General features: G+C 41.6%; 1 protein-coding gene and 1 pseudogene across 1 annotated transcript in view; both read left to right on the forward strand.

Moving 5' to 3' along the window:
* adgrb2 (adhesion G protein-coupled receptor B2) overlaps positions 1-19668 on the forward strand; it is a 1120188-nt gene that overhangs the window by 324941 nt on the left and 775579 nt on the right. The window lies entirely within an intron of this gene.
* LOC121291680 lies at positions 3435-19149 on the forward strand (annotated as a pseudogene).

Raw genomic sequence — 19668 nt, forward strand, 5'->3', positions numbered from 1 at the left:
GTTAATTTCTTTTTCTCTTGCAAGCTCCACAAATGGCTGATTAAGTCTTTTCCTTAAACTCCTGAACTTCAACTGCTAAGCTTTACGGACAAGCTCATAAGCATTAAAAATTACCTTCTTTGCTATCTCAAAATCTGCAGACTTTTCTTCTGTTAAACTTGCATACATATTTATTGCTGTACCTGACAAAACACTTTGTAACATGATTGCACAAGCACCTCTTGGCCAATTCAATTTCATAGCTATCTTTTCAAATTGGGTGAAATATCTTTTAATTCCATCCTCTGTAAATTTAGGCACTAACCGGAGATTTTTAGTTAAGTAAAATTCCTCAAAGGAATCAAAGTTACCATCTGAATCATTATCTCTCCTTTCTTCCTTTATACTAAGTTTCACTTTAGACAATTTGTACTGTCTGTCTTCTTTCTCTGAGGCTCTCTATTTATTTCCCTCTCTCTTTCCTCAATTGCTAACTTCTCTCTCTCAAGGTCAAGTTCAAGCTTTCACACTTCTATCTCTTGTAATTTTTTTATTTTCTTTGTTCTGCTTCTTTCTTTCCCAATTAATATTTTTTATTTCTCTTTTTTAAATTATCCTTTTCTTTTTAATTCTCTTTTCTATCTAACTCTAGTTTTCTTCATTTCTCTTTCCTTCTCCTTTTCTTCCTATTCAATTCTATTTCTTGTTCAAGTTCAAGCTTCTTCATTTGTACCTGAAGGGTTACTACCTCCAACCGTGACATATTAGTTTCAGGTATCCCTTCTTCCAACTTTAAATGCTGAGTAAGTATTTTAACCATATCAGTCTTATGAAATTCCGATTTTGCCTTTGCCTGCACTTAATCTGCTAATTCTCTCAACTGAGCTTCAATCAGAGATTTCAAATACTCCACAGTTACATTTTCCACTCCCCAAAAAGTCATAGCAATTGCCAAAGCCATTTTGCAGTCCAACCATTTTAAAACCTCTCAATACAGAAAAACTGAATTCAGTGTTCTTCTCATACTGGTATCCCTTGGACTCAGATAATTCCAACCCAATCAAGGAATTTTAACAATCCTGCAAAGAGTCCCCAAATTTGTATGAACACAACCGATGTTAATTGCTGCACAAACCAAATACCAGAGAGAAACTTGGCCTATGGGTCATACCTTTTTTTTGTATTCTGAAAACGAGAAGAAGACATACTGATCTCAGCATCAATAAGTCCAGTTATACTTTTGGGATTTTAAAAATTTAAAGTAAAAATTTTATTTACAAGTATAAAACAAAACTTTAGCACACGAGATTACAGATACAGAGTTAAGTTCAGTCTTATAAAACATTCCCCCAAAATTACTCTCTACTTGATCAGACCCATAAGTAAACACCTTCCAGGCAACACTCCCTTATAGGTGTTTAACTATAAAAATCCAATAATATTGCCCAAGGCAAATTGCCGTAGCTTTAATAAAGGCATATAACATCACATAATCCCTTTAACTCTCTTCCGCTCTGTTGTGGAAACCAAACTTTAGAATAAAACTGCTTTTGCAACCCAAGACTTTTCTGGGTGATTCAAACTGCATCCTCTCTCAGTCCAGAGCTCCAGCCTCCAGGTGCTACATCTCACAGCTCCAACCCTGAGCTCTCCATAGTAACTCTGAAGTACCTTTTTTCCCCCTTTCATCTCAGATTCCATTGTTCTCACCGCTTTGAAATCCAAATCCTTCCAAATATAAGATCTTTCATGTTTTCATCTTGTCTTTGCTTTCAGGCCAATAAAATATAACATCCCCCACTCCTGTTTACCTGCAAAACTCCTGCAAGATGCAAACATGTTTCTTATTACCTCTGACTTTCCTTTGAAATTCAAACAAACTCTCAACTTATCTAAAAATGTAAATGTTAGAGCTGACTTATTCACTTGCACCTCGAACCTAACATCTCTATCCTAATCATGTTTTAAACTGTATTAATCTCTACCCAGCTTAATTAAATCATACTCAGACACACAGAACCTTCATCACCGAATAACATAATATTGCTCAAAACAGTAAAACAAAAACATCCATTTCTCACAGTGGCTAGTAATAAGTGACATAGACAACCAACATGAAATAATTCAGAAGAAACAAGGAAAAAATACAGAAGTAAGACACAGAAAATACTTAGACAAGTACTGCGCAGTTTAATGAAATTATTATGTAGCTTAATATATCTTGCAATCTGTTATGCTTTCATTTTCTGTAAAGAAAGTTGCAGCTATCCAAAAGTTAACCAAATAAAACTCTGGTTCTTGGAATGTCTCCACAAGATGCCTGGAATTCCCAGTGTCATAAAAGTTGAGAGCACTGTCAACCTTCAGTTCCATGGCAGATGGCTGAGTATTTCTGCAGACCTTAGTGGACTAAGCGTCACATGTCAGTCATAGGGCAGGATATTACCGGGAGGGGCAGTGGATGGATACCCCATCCCCCCACCGGAAGCAAAGTTGGTGTGGAGCCAGCCCACTCCACACCAGCCTGCCTCACGATCATAACGTGCTGTGGGTGGGCTAAATTGGAGCAGTGTGGGACTTCCACCCCTAATTGTGAAGAAAGTCCCACTGTTAGGAGCTGCCGGCCAATCTGACTGCAGTCAGAAACATGAAGAAGGCCCAGGGATCCCGGAGCCAGGTGAGTCTTGGGCAGTGAGGGTTTGGGCAGTTTCGGGAAGGAATGGTTTGTTTAATGGAGCAGGTGGGTACGAGGAAAGGAGATTACTATCTTAGGAGGTTTGCCTCCTGATCTGCAAAGGGCACCCCCCTAAAAATAGTACCACCCTTCCTTCATGCCTTTTGAAAAAGTTTTTTTAAAAAAAAGCTACCTGCCACTTCTACCTGACTGCCCATGCTAACCATTTTATGGCGTGGTCAGTGTGTTATCGGGGTCATTTAGCTTGCTAACAAGCCCAATTCACCCTTGATTGTTTATTTAAGTATGCCAGGCGGGTTGCCAATTTCGGTATTATGGGGGTGAGCTCAGAGGTGGGCGGGAAGGTGGTGGGGTTGGCACCTGCCCTATTTTACATGCTCCCCTGTTGAAATTATGCCTGGTGGGGGCATGCAAAATGCAACCCATAGTCTCCATGATATTCTTAATCCCTCTTAAGAATTCTTCCTTCACTATGCTCAGACAGGTATTTTTGTTTTGAGAAACCAATAGTTCATCTTTTGTATAGTTTTGTGCCCCTTCTACCCAGTGTGCTTCAGAGCTGCCTTCTTCTCATGCTACTTTTTAATATGCCAACCAATAGTTGCCCACCCCATACTCTCATGCAGAAAACTTCTAAGCACTGTTTTCTCCTCTCACAGCTGTATTGATATTTTGAGATACTACCTTTCATTAACAGCCTGTGCTCATGTAGCATCTTAAAAAATAAGTCTCAAGGCACTTCATAGAGGTGTAAGGGAAAATGTACGCTGAACCAAAGAAAGTTATGTTAGGAGCTAACCTAAAGCTTGATCAAATAGGTGAGTTTTAAGATGGGCCCTAAAGGAGAAAGTGTAAGTGGAGAAATAGAACAGTATTCAGAGGGAATTCTAGAGCATGGCCTAGGTAGCTGAAGGCAGGACTGCCAAAGGTGGTGAATGGTGGAGGAATACACAAAAGTCAGTCAAACAAAGAGCTATATGCAATAACTGCATATGTGATTTGAAGTAAAATGCGTAAGTTTCTATTTGACTATTGAACTGTACAAGTTCATCATTCCCTTTAACAAGCAAAAAATGGCTCTTTTCATCACCTTTCACTAATGTAATCCATTTTTGGAGAATTAGAATTTGTCAGAACTGTAGTAAGTTCAGAGGAATTTGTTTTCATTAGCTTTTATTCACCTGCTTTTTAAAAAGGACACCAATGCAAATGGCATGTGTGCAAATGCAAAACCTCCACTTCGGCTTTGTTATTAGTAGTCCCTCCATTAGGGAAAGCAGCAATATCAGCCTTGAGGTTCCCAACAAGACACACAACTCAAGATATCTGGGTATTCTAACTGACTTTGACATTAAATCTAGTGGGAGTCGGTTGGAATAACCATCAATTCAGCTTTAACCAGATAAACCATTATTGTGACCTTGAATTGATTCCAGGATGACGCAGATGAAATGGAGGCTTTTCGCACCCCTTGAAATCCATCATAGTAACTATCAGGAGAGACGTTGGTTCCAGAAGTCCAGAGTTCTCATGCTCTGGCCCCCTGACATGATTTTGACAAAAATAAGCCTGTTCTGTCCAAGTGCACTTCCCCAACCCCTGACAGAAGTGGGGCCCACTGGGAAATCAAACTTATTTGTAGGTCTGAACCCCATAAAAGAAGACCAATATTTAAAAAAAAAATTAAAAGCAGGTTCTATGTGGGCCACCACACTCCACCACCCCACACCTTCCACTTGTTGCTTCACCTTTGTATGCACTGTCTTTTCCAAGGAGTTGTTAAGATGCAACCACAAGTATAAAATTTATAATTATGACCTTGTTACTGACCCTACAAACTTCTTTGAGATCATAACTGTTGCTTATGGGTAGGCACACATACCAGGAAGCAGCTCCTGTGGAGTTTTAGAACTGATGCTTCCTGTAAGAAGCTAGGTGAATGATCTGTACCCAGGCTCCTGCCTTTACCCCTCTTGGAAAATGTGTCAGGATAAATTTTCCTCAACTCTTTTCTCATTACAGCACGGCATTTGCTCGTGCAATCGGCTGAACTTGAGACTTGCAGATAATCTGACATCTGTAAAAATGCACCATCTTTAATTTTGCTCTCAACTTCTCTCTTCAGCACCATAACACACTCTTTTTCAGCATTCTCCTGAAGACAACAGATCTAGTTTATTCTTCAGCATATGCGGCGGCACTTTAACAAATTGTACTCTTCTTCTTAGCTGTCAAAGACCACAAGCTTCACAATCTTCAATGATTCTTAGGTATCTAGGTCCCACTGGATTCTTCTTCCCCTTCACTTTCCTATGACCCAATCCCTCCTTCTAATCTCACACTTTGCCATGTTTCACTATCCTCTCTGACCTTCCCTTCTCTATCAGTCTTCAGCAATCCCTCATGTCCCTATCTCAATAAATTTTAAGCTTGTCACATGCTAAACTTTACTTTTGCTGCCTTTACCTCCGTGCCCACTTCTTTGACTAGAAGTCTTCCCCTCACACAGCTTCAAGGAGAACAACCCCAGCTTCTCCAGACAAATCTTGTAGCTAGATTTCCTCATTGGAACATTAAAAGTAGGAGCAAGAGTAGATAACTTGACCCCTCAAGCCTACTCCACCATTCAATACAATCATGGTTGATCTTCTGCCTCAACTCCACTTTCCTGCCCACTCCTCATGTACCATGGTTCCCTGAGAGACAAAAGAATCTGTCTATCCCAATCCCTTAATTATACTCAACAATGGTGCATCCTCTGCAATAGAGAATTCCAAAAATTCAGAACTTTAAGTGGAGAAGTTTCTCCTCATCTCAGTCCTAAAAGATTAACTCTTTATTCTGAGCCTATTGCAGGGGAACCAATTTACTCAACTCCTCATTGCAGGACAACCCTCTCATCCCAGAAACCAATCTACTGAGCCTTTACTATACTGGCTTGGAGGGGAATGAGTAGGCAAGATGTTGGACAATTAACTATAATGTGGAGAAGTGTGAGGTTATTAGCTTTCATAGTAGGAACAGAAAGGCAGAATTTTTTTTAAAGGGCATGAAAATTCTAACTGTTGATGTCCAGTGACTTGGGTGTATTTGTACAAGGAATAAGGAAACTCAGCATCCAGGTACAACAAGGCAAATAACATGTTGGCCTTTATTGTAAGGGAATTGTTGTAATACAGGTATTCTGCTTCTTCACTTCTCTGCCCAAAGACAAGCCTGACCCCTAGCACAATCTCCACCTCAGGTAGGTAGATCCCAAATCAACCTTAGTCAGAATAGGGATCCAACCCCATTCTGTTGGCATCAATCTGATTCACACTGGCTGTCTAGCCAACAGACCTCCCAAGGAGTCCAACTTACTGTGGAAACATTTACATGCATGTTATTGCCCAGACCTATGGATAATGATGGTGGAGGCTCCAATTTCTTTCCACCACATGGCTGACCAGGAATCTCTCCTGCTCGCTATTGACATATATTATAAGGATTTACAACTTGATATCTATTTGGCCACATTATGAACAGCCGTCAAATCCTGGATGGGGACTTGAACCTGGAACTTCTGTTTCAAAGGCAGGGACACCACCACTGCACCACAAGGCCTCTTCAATGTAAGTATACCCTCCCTTAAATATGGAGACCAAAACTGCACACATCACTCTAGGCGTTCCCTCACCAAAGCCCTGTATGGCTTCCTTATTCTCGTACAACAGTCCCCTTACAATAAAGGCCAACATGCTGTACCTGGATGCTGACTTTCCTTATTCCTTGTTCAAGTACACCCAAGTCACTGGACATCAACAGTTAGAATGTTCATGCCTTTTTAAAAAAATCTACCTTTCTGTTCCTACCATGAAAGCTAATAACCTCACACTTCTCCACATTATACTTAATTGTCCATCTTCTTGCACACTCATTCCCCTCCAAGCCACATATCAATCTGACTTGGAACTGTATCGCTGTTATTTCAATGATGCTTGGTCAAAATCCTGGAACTCCGTTCCTTACAATGGGTGTACCTGTACTAGATGGACTACAGCGGTTCAAGAAAGTGGCTCACCACTACTTTCTCAAGGGCAATTAGTGATGAGCAAAAATGTTGTGTTGTCAGTGACTTTCACATCCCATGAAACAATTTTTTAAAATCTCCCTATTAATTATATATTGCTTCTCCTTATCCCTTCTCTATTAAATTGCATCTGCTACTTGTTACAGTGTGCTCCTTTCGAACTGTTCATTATCAGTGAATTTTTGAAAGGAAGAGATGTGTGGTGTTTTTAACCTTTGAGTGTGTGGGAAATTTAAATAACCAACAGCAGGCTACTCAGGGGCTTAGGCAAAGAAAAACTCAATATTTAGGAAGGACAGGCAAAAAAAAAACAAAAACAAAAAGAAAAAAGGAAAAGGAGGTGGTGCTTCACCGATAATAAGGGATAGGATCAATCCATTAGTAAGGGATGTTCTCAGATTAGAAGAACAAAATGTGGAATCTGTTTGGGTGGAGCTAAGAAACAGGAAAGAGCAGCAGCTATTTGTAGATGTTTTTAGACCACCAAACTGGTAATGTAGGGGCATGGCATTCATCATGAGATTAGAGAAGTAAATAAAGGATGTTAAGGATTGCATAACATTAAAACAAAAGAAATAGTAGTAAACCTGAGGATTGGAAAGATTTTAGAATACAGCAAAGGAGGACCAAGAAACTGATAAATAAAGAGAATAGAATTTGAAAGTAAAATAGCAAAAAGCATAAAAACGGACTGTAAAATCTTCTATAGGTATGTAAAAAGGAAACATTTGGCTAAGACAAATGTGGGTCCATTACAGGCAGAGTCAAGAGAATTTATAATGGGGAATAGAGAAAAGGCACAGAGGCTAAATTATTGCTTTGTGTCTGTCTTCACTAAGGAAGATACAAAAAATCTCCCAGAATTGGAGATCCAAGGGACTAGAGAGAATGAGGAATTGAAGGAAATTAGTATTAGTAAGAAGGTTGTATTGGAGAAATTAATGAGACTTGATGTGGTACCTTTTATGAACGGACCACAGGAGACTCAGGTACAGGTTACGATCGTTTATTCGAGCAATTGCAAGGAGGGCACCATCTCAATACAGCTTGAGACAGTACTCAGCTAAGCTACAAGTGTTCACCATATTTATTCATTATTGGTCACATACAAGAACATCTTCCAGATTCCGATCTTGTCAACATATAGGTTTACATTAAACAGACAAGTCTCTGGTAACAAAGGGTACAAAGCATCATCTGACCCTACTTTCACCCAGGCAGAAACCTGCCTTCCTATCTAAGCTGGGACCATCTGTCCTTCCCCTATCTGTTGAAGAGCACACTTAATCTATGTTATTGCCATCCTCTGACTCCAGTCTAACTCCCAGGACCTTGTTGATGATTGCAAACCCTGAAGGTGTACAAAGTTGGAGAGTGTATAAGGCTCATCTGGTTTAACTGTTTAATTGTTGATTTACTGATTTGTGCTGGCCTGCCTATAGATTCTAATTTAAGTAATTCATTCCCTTATAATGAATTCTCCCTTACCATAAATTCTCATTTATTTTCTTCCCCCTAACAAGACTGAAGGTTGAAAAGTCCCCGGGACCCGATAATTTACATCCTAGAGCGTTGAAGGATGTAGCTATGGAGATAGTGGACGCATTGGTGATTATCTTCTAAAATTCTATAGATTTTGGAAAGATTCCTGCAGATTGGAAGGTAGCAAATGTCACTGCACTTTTATAAAGGGAGGGAGAGAGAAAACAGGTTACTACAAACCAGTTAGCCTTACATCAGTAGAAGGGAAAATGCTAGAATCTATTCTAAAGGATGTGATAAATGGACACTTGGATAATAATGATCTGATTGGGCATAGTCAACATGGATTTATGAATGGAAAATCATGTTTGACAAACCTATTGTAGTTTTTTGAAGACGTTACTAACAGACAAAGGAGAATCAGTGGACATAGTATACTTGGATTTTCAGAAGGCTTTTGATAAAGTCCCCCAGAGGAGGTTGGTTAGCAAATCTTAAAGCTCGTGGGATAGGAGGTAATATACTGGCATAAATTTAAGGATTGGTTTACAGGCAAGTAGATAACAGAGAATAGGAATAAAGTAGTCACCTTCATGTTGGCAGGCAGTGACTAGTAGGGTAGCACAAAGATCAGTACTTGGACCCCAACTGTTCACAATATATATCAATGATTTGGATGTGGGGACCAAATATAATATTTCCAAGTTCGCGGATGACACAAAACTAGGTGGGAATATGTGTTGTGAGGAAGATGCAAAGTGGCTTCAAGAGAATTTAGACAGCCTTAGCAAAGTATTTTGCTCATCGGGCGGGCATGCACCTGACCCAAGCGAGCGTAAAATGACATGCGATGACATCGGGCGAGCGTCCCAACGTCATCGTGCACCGCGTGATATTTCAGTCAGCAGTGCACCTGCCAACAATTAAGCAGCCAATTAAGACCATTAAAACCATAATTAAAAGAAATTCTTCACTGCCTGGCCAACAGTAGGGTGACATTTGCTGCCTTTCCATCTGCAGGAATCTTTCCAGGTTAGTGGGCAGGCAAATCAGACAGGCGACCTTTGGATTTTTTTTGAAACCTTATCCATGGGTGGGATGGTGCTTAAAAAAAATGAACATTTTTCAAACTAATTCCTAACATGTCTCTGCTCACAGAGTCATGTGACAGAGTCACATGAGGGGACATGTTTTTAACATTTTTAAATCTTTATTTTTTATTTTAAAATTTTCAGCTCCCTTAGGCAGTTCTGTGCCTCAAGGAGCTTTTACTGAGTGCATCTTCACGCATGTGCGATCTTCTGTGCTTGTCAGGCAGCCTTTGGATTTTTTGCAAAACCTCATCCACGTGTGGGGTGGTGATTAAAAAAAAATAAACATTTTTCAAATTAATTTCTCACGTGTACCTGCTCATGTGCAAATTTCCGCACTCGCCCTCCTCCTGCCCCAATCCCAGCAGTGCTGAGTGCTGCAGTGTGTGAATCACGCTGGCTGGCCGTTAATTGGCCAGTCAGCATGAAATAGTGGTTGGCACCCAATCGTGGGTGGCGGCGCATTTCACAGCCTCTCCCGCTTGGCCCACCGAACCCGCCCGACGACTGGAAACTCCTGACCAGTGAGTGGGCAAGAACACGACAGATGGAATGCAATGTGGAAAATGTGAGGTTATCTCTTTGGTAGGAGGAATAGATGTGCAAGGTATTTCTTAAATGATAAGAAATTAGAAAGTGTAGATGTACAAAGGGATCAGGGTGTCCTCGTCAATAAGTAACTGAAAACTAGTATGTAGATGCAGTAAGCAATTAGGAAGGCTAATGGTATGTTAGCCTTTTTCTGAAGAAGATTTGAGTACAGGAGTAGCGAAATATTGCTTCAATTGTATAGAACCGTGGTTAGACTGTAGCTAGAGTACAATGTTCAGTTTTAATCCCCTTACCTTACTGTAGAGGGAATGCAACGAAGGTTCACCAGACTTGTTCCCTGGCTAGTGGGACTGTCCTGTGAAGAGAGATTGGAGAAACTAGGCCTGTATTCTCTACAGTTTTGAAGAATGAGAGGTGATCTCATTGAAACCTACAACATACTTAAAGGGATAGGCAGGGTAGATGCAGATAACATGTTTCCTCTGGCTAGGGAGTCCAGAACCAGAACAAGGAGACAATTTCATGATAAGTGGGAAGCCACTTAGGACAGAGATGAGGATATTTCTTTTTTACTCAGAGGGTTGTGAATCATAGGAATTATCTACCCCAGAGGGCTGTGGAAGCTCAGTCATTGAGCTTGTTTGAAGCAAAGATTGACAGATTTCTAAATGCCAATAACATAAAGGGATATGGGGTTATTGTGGGAAAGGAGCGGTGAAGTGGATGATCAGCCATGATTGTATTGAATGGCAGAGCAGGCTTAGTGGGCTGAATGGCCTACTCCTGCTCCTATGTTCCTAAGATGATTATTTATTTAAGCACTCACCCCGAAATTGAACACTAAACACCCATTCATGCATTCACATATAATAGACACGCTCAAAGGCAGTTCAGTTGTAGAGAATAGTGCACTTTTACAAGTTATGGAAAAACAAAGGAATAGTTCAGAATCCATGTGGATATCTTGTCTTGGAAGAAGTATGTTACAGACCAAAGGAAAGTTTTCATCACACCTGAAAGTGCAGTTTAGTTGAATTCAACAGCCAAAGTCACATGCAGAAGTTGTTTGCAGGATTTTCTCCAAGTGATGGACTTTCTATAGGTCATGAAGTCAATTTCATGTGGTCTTGTTAACAGGGGGTTAGGTAGCTGTTTTGTGTACCTGAAATGGTCCTAGCTTGCAGATCTTATCATGTTGCAACCTTCAGATCTTTTCACAGGCATAGAAGTTATTGCAGCTCTTTTTCTGTGAAAAAGCTGCCTTATTAAAGCTGCCTCTGAAAGGTGGCTGCTGTCACATGGTCAGTACAGCTCTCTTTCTTCATTACCAATAATAGTTTCTTGAAGTGCAAAATGCACATTATGGTCAGGATTTTCCAGTTGTCGGCGGGCTCAGTGGGGATGAGCGGGATCGGCCGCGAAATGGATCGCCGCCTGTGATCGGGCCCCGACTGCAATTTCATGCAAATTAATGGCCAGCCAGTGCTCAGCACTGCTGGAGCGGGGGCCGGAGGAGGGTGAGTATGGAAGTTTGTACATGTGCATGGGTATGCGTGGTAAAAGCTCCCTGAGGCAAAGAACAGCCTCAGGGAGCTGAAGATTTTTAAAATAAAAAGTAAAGAAATTAGAACTGGTAACAAAATGTCCCCTCATGTGACTCTGTCACAGAGCAGGGACATGGTAGAGATGAATTTGTAAAGTTAAAAAAAATATTTTAAACACTGGTCGAAGCCTCATCTCGCCCGTGGATGAGGTTTCACCAAAAATGCAAAGGCAACCTGGCCTTTTCGCCCGCCTGCCAACCGAATGGTTGGACGGGTAGTTTCAATCACTTAGTTCATTAAGGGCCTTAATGGGTTGCTTAATTGTCGGTGGGCGCGCTGCCAACTGAAATATTGTGCGATGACCTCGGGACACTCACCCGACGTAATCTGGCGTTGTTTTACACTCGTTCGGGTTGAACGTGCGCCCGCCCGACGAGCCAAAAATTCTGCCCAAAAATCTACATTGTTCTTTCAGAGATTAAGTCATTGATTAGCTCATTGGCTGACAATAGAACTTCCGCTCCTTCATCAACAGTTCGATGGCTTTCAGGAGATGAGTAGTGAACACTTTTAAGTAGAATGCATGTTTGTCTGTCTTTAAGGCATAGTCAGACAGTGAGTCAGTTCCTGGGATAGTTCCTCATATACACAAACCAGGGCCTGAATCTTCTGGTTGGCATACGGGGGCGGGCCCCACTTGCTGACGCATAAAATAACGTACAGTGATGTTGGGCGTACGTCCTGATGTCGCTATGCGTCAATCAGATCTTCAGTTCAGCGGGCGCGCACTGGAGTTGGTTGCATGCCCGCCGAACTGTCAAAGGCCTATTGAGGTCATTTAAATATCAATTAAAATAATTAACAGAGCTGCCTGTCCAACCTTAAGGTTGGTGGGCAGGCGAAGAGCTCAGGCGGTCTTTGCATTTATCATGAAACCTCATCCACAGAGTTTTGTTTCATGAAGGTTTTTAAACTTTAGTAAAAATTTTAAATAAAATTCATAGACATGTCCCAGCTCATGTGACACTGTCACATGAGGGGACATCTCTTAAAATATTTTTTCTTTATTTAAATATTTCAAAATCAAACTCTGAGATTTCTACGCTTTTTTGCATGCATGCATGAAAAAGCACAGGCCCCGACTCAGCCTCCTCCCCCCGCCCCCACAGGGAGTGCTCGGCGCTTCCGGGTGTGCGTCACACTGGGCAGGCCTTATTTTGCCTGCCCACGTAAAATGGTGACACGTAGCTGATCATGGTTGGCCATCGGCTGCGCACCCGCCCACACCCGCTCCCTATCAGCCCCCATGATGCGGAGAAAATTCACCCTGAGATCATCTGACCTCCGGTGGCCATCTTGTCAGAACACATTTTCTATTTTAAAAGAGAAAAAGTAAATTCAAAAATTCAAATTCATACATTGAATAATGTTTGTATTTTAAGTTATGAAAATGACATACCTGTAATTGGCATGCGAGACTTGTCTGCCCAATCTGCTATCTATGTCCAGTTGTCAATTGTTTTCATCCTTCCAGTTTGTCACACCTCCAAGTTTGGTAACATTGGCAAATTTTGAAATTTAATCAGTGTTCCAACATCCAAACTCATTTATATCTATCAAATAAAGCAGCGATCCTAGCACTAGCCCATGAATAACGCCACTGTCTACTATTCCCTTGTCTGAAAAACAACTATGTACCATGTCTCGCTCTTTCCTGCCCTTGAGTCAATTTTTTGTCCAAGCTGTCACTGACTATCCTATTCCATGAATCTCAATTTTGTTAATCAGCCTTTTAGTGGTTCTTTATCAAATAATTTTGTCATGAATGAAAATGATGCATCTTCAAGGACTAAGAACAATCTGAAAGAATTTGTGTTTTTTAAATAAACTGTCCCTTTAATGGTTATTGCAAGGACTCTCGTTGCTGCTGTTCCTGGAAAGGAAAGCATTTTACAAGAAAAGGTAATAAAGCACTTTTAAAGGAGCTGGAAATATCTTGACCCTGGAGGACTGTTTAGAAATAGGTCACATGGTGGTTTATGGCTTTGGGAAAGAAAATTATGCTTGGAAAACTGTGTGTAAAAGTGGGTAGGTTGGTTTTGCTTTGGGGGGGGTGGGGGGGGGGAGGTGGTGGCGGGGGGGCGGAAACAAGAAGGAGCAACTGCTTGGGTAAAGAAGACAACAGCTCCTGAAGCTCCAGACCCAGTCGAAAGCAAAAAGTGAATGGAAGTTGCTGTGAAGTTGCTCTATTTTCTCAAATCAACTGACTGCAAGTTTTCTGTGAAGTCCACCTGAAAAATTGTGCAAGAGTCATTGATTGTTTCGCAGACCAGTAGTGAGGGACCAACTGTATATCCCGGACACCATTTCAAGGACTCCATCATTTATTTTTTACCCCTTGAATTATTGACTTTTAACCTTTTGGCAGAATTTTTCTTTTATTTTTCTGTGTGTGTGTTGTTAGGGTATTTAGAAAAAGTCATTATTATACTTTCGTATTTCATACTGTATGTTATCAAGCTTTGCAGCTTTGCCTTGTACTTGACAACTTCTGCTTTGATAATAAACTAATAATTTTGTTGTTTATTGAAAAAACCTGAACACTGAGTGGTAATTCTGCAATTCATAGGTAAAGCACATATTTGGCTGTATAGCTAGCTGAAGAAATTATTCAAATATATGTTGTAACCCATGGAGTAATGGAACTAGAGACATACACTGCACTCCTCCCATCTTGGTCGTAACGTATAACTGGGGGCTCATAGGATTATGTAAAAGGAGTCAAATGACTAGTAGTAATCTGGTAAAAGCAAAATACTGTGCTTTTGGAAATCTAGAACAAAAACAAAAATACCTGGAAAAACTCAGCAGGTCTGACAGCATCTGCGGAAAGGGATACAGTTGAAGTTTCGAGTCTGTATGACTCTTCATCAGAACTAAAAAATATATAGAAATGAGATGAAATATAAGCTGGTAGAGGGGAGTGGAACAGGAGGAGCTTGTTAGGGGGCCAGTGATAGGTGGAGGCCAAGAAGAGAGTGCCAAAGGTGTCATAGACAAAAGGATAAAGGGGTGTTGATGGTGGTGATATTATCTAAAGAATGTGCTAATAGGGACATTAAGGGTAGCAAGTAGGACAAGCTAGTGGCAAATTGACTAGTAGTAGTCTGTTAGTAGTTTTAATGGAGATAGCTCATGCTTTGGACTAAAGAAGCCAACTGTCTTATATATCTATATATCGTTATGTTCTACAATAAATAGTCACTGTTCAGACTCTATGCCTCTGAATCTCTTTCTTAGACAACCACAACAACATACAACACAAAGTACTTATTACGTATTCAAGAATTGTCCTTTGCATCTAATGATATATCACCCTCTTTGTCCTCATCAGCCCTACCACTGCCTGCATACTGTTTACATGCCAGGAGAAACTTTTTGGATTACCTTTTATGCTAACTGACGTACTATTCTCATATTCTCTTTCTGCTGGCCTATTAATCCTCTTTACTTTCCCTTTCAACTTATTGAGCAGAATTTTCTGCCTGTCGGATGGGCGGGCCTCCTGTTCTATGCGCTTCCTGTTCGGGCGGGGGATTCCCCAAAAGTGAGAGTTGTGCTCTTTCGCGCATGCGCACGAAAGAGTGCACATAACTCTGAGGCTAAGTGCTGCCTAGGGGTAATCGCTTCCACTTTTAAAAATAGGAAAAAAATTCCCTAACAGGTTCCCCTCATGACAATGAGATGGGACATGTTCATAATTTACATAATAACCTTATTAAACTTTTTAAAACCCTACATGAAACCTCATTCCACCAGTGGATGAGGTTTCATGTTTTATCTATTTGCTGCCGGGGATCATGGCCTTAAGGTTGGATGGGCAGGTCCTTTAATTGCTTAATTTTTCCTGTCAATGGCCTCAATTGACAGGTCAGCAGGCCTGCAGCTGATTTTGCTGCGGTCCCGCCTTCCTGAAAATTTAAATGGGCTGGGATGACGTCAGGGGTCATTTTACGCATCGGTGAGCAGGCCCCGCCCCCTGCTCACCGACGGCAAAATTCTGCCCATTGTGTTTGGCCTGATTCTTGTTCAAAGACATGTATCATACATCATTTTTTTTCATTATGTTCTCTATCTGCCTTGTCAACCAAGGAACCCCCGGTTTTGGTTCTCCTGCCTTTCCCTCTTGTGGAAGTATACCTAGGCTGTACCTAAAATATCCCTTCCTTAAAGAAAACATATAGTTATGTTACAGTTTTGCTTGTCGAACATTAGTTCCATTTTAACCTGGCTGGATCCCCTCTCATCCCATTGAAGTTAACCCTCTTCCAATTTAGACATTCCAATATAGAATGTCCCTTGCTCTTCTCTATTACTAATCTAAACCTTATGATATAATGATCACTTTTACCCAGGTGTTCTTCCACAGATTTTTGGCCCACTTGGCCTACCTCATTCCCCACTGGTTTGCCACACCCCCAAATTTGGTATCATCGTAAATTTTAGTTGTTTGGTGGTCAAACATCTCTATTGTGGATGACAAGTGACAATTCTATGATATCCCTTCCTATCTCCCCCTGGACCATGAGCCCACCATTGAACATCAAACTGTTGTTTCCCAGACCATCTCCTCTGCTCATCTTCTCCACCTTCACAGCTCCCCAGCCTCATGCAGCCTGGTAATACCTCTTTCTCAAGATGTACAAACAGGGCTGCCCTGGTAGACTCATGGGCTGGGACTTTCTAGCTCTGATGCGGTGGGTCCCACTGCAGTGAATGTGGCGGGCCAGCCAAAAGTCCATTGACTTTGGTGGACTGGAAGATCCCGCTGGCCAGCAGTACCAGAAATTCTTGCCCGATGTTGCTGCTTGTTCTTGCCCCACAGAATTTCTTTCTTCGTATCTCGATAATTTTTTTTCTTCCTGTGTCTGGTCCCTTGTAATAATAATAATATCCTAGGCCCAACCAGCTTCAGCTGCTTCATCAACGACCTTCCTTCCATCATAAGGTCAGAAATGGGAATTTTCGCTGATGATTGCACAGTGTTCAGCGCTATTCGCGTCTCCTCAAGTACAGAAGCAGCACATGTCCAAATGCAGCAATATCCAGGCTTGGGCTGACAAGTGCCAAGTAACATTTGTGCCATACAAGTGTCAGGCAATGACCATCTCCAACAATGTCATCTCCCCTTGACATTCAGTAGCATTACCATCGCTGAATTCCCCACTATGAACATCCTGGGGATTACCATTGACCAGAACCTGATCTGGACTAGCCATATGAATACTGTGGTTACAAGAGCAGGTCAGAAGCTAGGAATCCTGTGGTGAATAACTCACCTCCTGACACCCCAAAGCCTGTCCATCACCTACGAGGCACAAGTCAGGAGTGTGATGGAATACTCCCCATCTGCCTGGATGAGTGCAGCTCCCTCAACGCTCAAGAAGCTCACAACAAACACAAAGCAGCCCGCTTGATTGGCATCCCATCCACAAACAATCACTCTCTCCACCACCGACATACAGTGGCAGCAGTGTGTACTATCTCCAAGATGCACTGCAAAAATTCACCAAGGCTCCTTAGGCAGCACTTTCCAAACCCATGACCATTACCATCCAGAAGGACAAGGACAGATCTATGGGAACACCACCACCTGGAAGTTCCCCTCCAAGCCACACACCATTCTGACTTGGAAATATATTGCTGTTCCTTCACTGTCGTTTGGTCAAAATCCTAGAACTCCCACCCTAACAGCACCGAGTACCAACACCATAGGGACTGCAGCGGTTCAAGAAGGCAGCTTATCGCTACCTTCTCAAGGGCAGTTAGGGATGGGCAATTAAAGCTAGCCTTGCCAGCGATGCCAACATCCTGTAAATGAATTTTTAAAAATCCACAACTTTCCTGTTTCTGAGTTTTCTTTTCAAAAATGGATATCCAGTCCATTACTATCTCTATCCACCACCAGGATGTCCTGCAGGCCCCACTATTTTCCTTGAGTGGAGCCCAAATGTTCCCCTTCCGCATCCACTCCTATACCTAACTGAACTTGCTCTGACATTATACAATTTCTCCTTTGACTTCTCTCACCCCCTCCAGACTAGTATAGGAGTCCCTATAGGTCCTACCTATGTCTGTCTTTTTATGGGATAAGGTGCATATTCTTTGTTCCAATCCTAGTCAGATCCCCTCCCTCACCTCCTTTTACATTGATGACTGTTCGGTGCAGTCCCTGTTTTTGCCACAAATTGTAAAAATAATCAACTTTGCTTCAAATTTCCTCCACGGATGGTCCAACTCTTCCCATCCCCTCCTTAAGTTCTTTATCTCAATTTCTTAGCTGTCAATCAATATTCTCTATATGCCTGCAGTTACCTTCTTTACATGTCCTTCTAACCTGTATCTTCTAAGCACTCCGTTCCATTCTTCCAGTTTCTCCGTCTCATCAGTTCTGACAATGCCACCTTCCATACCAGTGTTTCCTGTAGGTTTTCCTTGTTTCCTTAACTGAGGAACTCCCCTTTCACCATGGTTAATAGTGCATAGTGCCCTTGAAATCATTTATCCCATTTCCACACTTCTGCTCATTCACATTGACCTTAAGAAGTATTAAGAAGTATTTGGATGTGCACTTGCGATGCCATGGCATACAAGGCTATGGGCCTAGTGCTGGAAAATGGGATTAGAATAGTTAGGTACTTGTTTGACTGGTGCAGACTCAATGGGCTGAAGGGTGTTTTTCTGTGCTGTAGACCTCTATGGCTCTATGACTCTATCTTCCTCCTGAACCATGATAAGGATTTCCTCACCTTCAGCTTCCATCCCACCAATCTCCACATTCAACAGATTATCCTGCACCATTTTCATCTCCTCCATCATAATGTCATCAACAAATACATCTTTCCCTTCTCCCCTTTCAGCATTCCCAGGGAATCATTTCTTCCACAACACCCTGATTCAATCCTCAATCACTCCCAACATCTCCTTCACATGATACCTTCCCATGCAAGCACTGGAGATGCAACACCAATCCTTTTCCTCATTCCTTCCTAATGTTGTGGTCCACAAACATTGCTTTCAATTGAAACAAGTGATTTACTTGTTCTTGTCTCATTTAAATATACACAATTCATTGTTCACGATGTAGTCTGTTCCACATTGGGGAGACCAAACACAGACTGGGTGATCGCCCTGCTGAACCCCAGAGTTCAGTCCATAAATGTGACCTTGAGGTTGCTGTCGCTTACCACTTTATTCTGTGCCCACTCCTACTCTGACATCTGCCCTTACCCTCCTATGCTGTTCCAATTAAATTCAATAGAAGCTTGAGGAATGCACAGGATCTTTCAATTAGGCACTTAGTAGCCATCTGGCCTCAACTCTGAGTTCAATCCAATGCGCAGTGAAAATTACAAAGGGAACATCGTCATTTGGTAAGAGGTGGAACAAGACCCACACCCTTTGCTGGCGATGTGGGGCTAAAGCATTTCATTTGCGGAAATCAATCAATGGTAAATGTGCCTATTCTGTCTCCGCCGATGCTGCCAGACCTGCTGAGTTTTTCCAGGTAATTCTGTTTTTGTTGTGTAAGAGAAAGAGGAAGTATAACTGGAGTGTTAAGGCCAAACTGGCATGAGGCACCTGAAGGTGGCGTATTGTCGATTCAGGAATGGATTCCGTGAAGGGACCACCCCAGAGCCCAGACATTCCACAATGGCTTCCTCCAGCACTGCATAAGCTACCAGTGTATCTATGCAACAAATAAAGCTATAGTTTGGAAAGTTAAAAAAAAAGCAATTTCAGATTATATTGATTGTTCCCACTTTATTTTGGACAGTAGTTGTTGGTAATGATTCTGGGGTAATGATTCTGTTGTGGCCATTTACACTTCCATCTCTCGAACCATCGTTTGTTTCTGTACTGTTCCCATTATGATATACTTCTGCCTTGCAATGTTTTGTAATTTAAATAATTGTTGTTTTTCACCCTACCACAGTTCTTTGCTTTTGTTCTTGCTTCCTCCACCCTGCCTGACTTCCTTTCCCTGTCTCTGCTACTGCTTAAAGCCTGTTAGAGTTGTAACATTTTCCAGCTCTGACAAGGGATCACTGACCTGAAACATTAATTATTTTTTTCCCTCCGCAGATGCTGCCTGATCTGCTGAGTATTTCTGGCACTTTCTGTTTACCTTTCAGATGTCTAGCATCTGTAGTATTTTGCTTTTTCTGTTTAATTTTATGTTCAGTCATCTCTCAA

This window comes from Carcharodon carcharias, chromosome 19 (genome assembly GCF_017639515.1).
Source record: "Carcharodon carcharias isolate sCarCar2 chromosome 19, sCarCar2.pri, whole genome shotgun sequence".
Classification (NCBI taxonomy): domain Eukaryota; kingdom Metazoa; phylum Chordata; class Chondrichthyes; order Lamniformes; family Lamnidae; genus Carcharodon; species Carcharodon carcharias.